Below are 2047 nucleotides of genomic sequence, written 5' to 3' on the forward strand. Positions count from 1 at the left end.
AACAAATACTTTTTTTCAGTCGCCGTTTAAAATCACTGCTTTATGCGTTTTTTGTGTTTGTCGAAACCTTTTTTTCTTCTTTTTTTGGGTTATACAAAAAACATGTAGCGATCGCGAATGTGGTTTTTTAAGCGTAAATGCCACACACTGGCGAGTATTGTTTCAGAGATAGATCACGTAAAAAGACCGTAGAAGAGAAAATACAGGCTTATCGTATTCTTCTTCTTCCTTTCTAGAATTAACAGTTCACTATGTTTAGTAGCAATGGGTTCAATGCGAACACGATTATTAATTATCAAATAATCTAGGCTTCGGTTTAGATCTAACTTTTCCATCATCCCTAGCTATAGCAGCCAACTCTGCCTCCAAATCGCTATCATTCTCATCATCTTTAGTCGCAAGCTTATTATTTTTGCCGTAAGCTCTGTTATTTTTGTCGTAAGCTCTATTATTTTTGTTTACTATTTATATATGTAAACAATTCATAATAGTAATCAGCTGTAATTTGAAGAACATTTTCGGATTAAAATTATAAAATTGCATTTGTGGTTGAGAGGCGGAAAAATTGAAACGATTTTAATAGAAAAAAAACTAGTGTAAATTGCCGAGTGTAGTGTTAATGACTTCTAATTGCAACTAAATCGTCGATCAATAACACCACAGAGACGTTATAAAAAACTTAAATTTGTCGCAGAAAATAAAATGATAAAAAAATGAATTCAGACAAAATTTCTTTAATCAAAATAATTTCGTTAAACGGCTTTCGTTAAAAGTCATTTAATACTCTAAAAACAGCTTTTCTACAAAAACGTCTTGGTGTTTGTTTAAATAAACGTTTATAAAGAGGTTTAAAATTAGTAAAGTGAAAAATTTTTTTGAAATAAAATTTTCTTGAAGCAAAACACAAAAAAAAATATATTTTTTCGAACAGAAAACGTTTTCAATTGTTCCTGGTAATTTCACACTACAATTATTAATATAATATTTGTAATTAATTGGTCATCTTTAATAGGCTTGCAAAAAACTATTTGAACGACAAACTCAAATGGATAGGGACAATTTAATTGTTTGGATTATAAAAGTAGCAACGGTGTAGGAGCGTTATCTCTGTTGCCGTCAATACAAAAACTATGCCTTATCTTAAGATCTAAATTTCACGAAGATGTTATTGAAATCTTCGTATGGACCATCTGCTAACTGTAGATTGTTCCTAGCACTGCTGTAAGTTTTTCATTTGTTATCAATGCACTTTAAAAAACATTTATCTCGTATTGTTTGTAGATAATTAGCTCATCAGATACTTATCACTCATGATGAGATCGTCTACAGTGCGATCCTTAATTTATTTAGGAAACATCACGCATCTTATGCAATGTTCCCGTTTTATTTGTTTTGGCAAACATGTCGGGACTGAATTCGATAAAATTTGGAATCTTTCACATTGCGTAAGCACTATACATAGAAAACACATAAGTATTGTGCGTCCTCCTGTTTCTGGCTCACAATATTATAGCTACAAAGATAATCTGTTGCTGCGCTAAAACATGACAAGCATTTTATAATATATTCATTCCTTCAAGCACGCACTTAATAGTTCTGTCAGCGATCTGTGCGATGCGGACTACACTTTTATTGCAATCGATATTGGGGCATACAAGTCCGATCGTGACCGTGACATTAAATGCCATTCGGAATTCAGGAGGCGCTTACTCCGAAATAGAGTAGACGAACAAACGTCTCAAGTCATCACAGACATTAATACCGAACTTGTGCGGGGCGACGCGGTATTTCCTCTACGGGACAACCTAATGAGGCCTTACCCTGGAATTCTATTAGCACAACACAAGGAAACTTCCTATAAAAGGCTATCCCGAAAAAAAAGGACAATCGAAAATGTATTCGATGCATTGACCTCTCGTCAAAGGCTTCTGTTAAGCCCTATCCACATGAATTTCGAAAACGCCCGCTGCAGCAATGGTAAGAGGCCGTTGCCGTCTTACATAATTTTATGAAAATGCATCATGGTTCACAAAACAACAAGATTATC

General features: G+C 34.0%; 1 long non-coding RNA gene across 1 annotated transcript; it reads left to right on the top strand.

Annotated features, from left to right (window-relative positions):
- The first annotated feature begins 561 nt into the window (after positions 1 to 561).
- Positions 562 to 2041, top strand: LOC119637627. The gene is made up of 3 exons (XR_005247302.1): positions 562 to 953; positions 1013 to 1221; positions 1282 to 2041. It is a non-coding gene; the product is annotated as an uncharacterized LOC119637627 (long non-coding RNA).
- Positions 2042 to 2047: the final 6 nt, after the last annotated feature.

Source organism: Glossina fuscipes, unplaced genomic scaffold (genome assembly GCF_014805625.2).
Source record: "Glossina fuscipes isolate IAEA_lab_2018 unplaced genomic scaffold, Yale_Gfus_2 60, whole genome shotgun sequence".
NCBI lineage: Eukaryota > Metazoa > Arthropoda > Insecta > Diptera > Glossinidae > Glossina > Glossina fuscipes.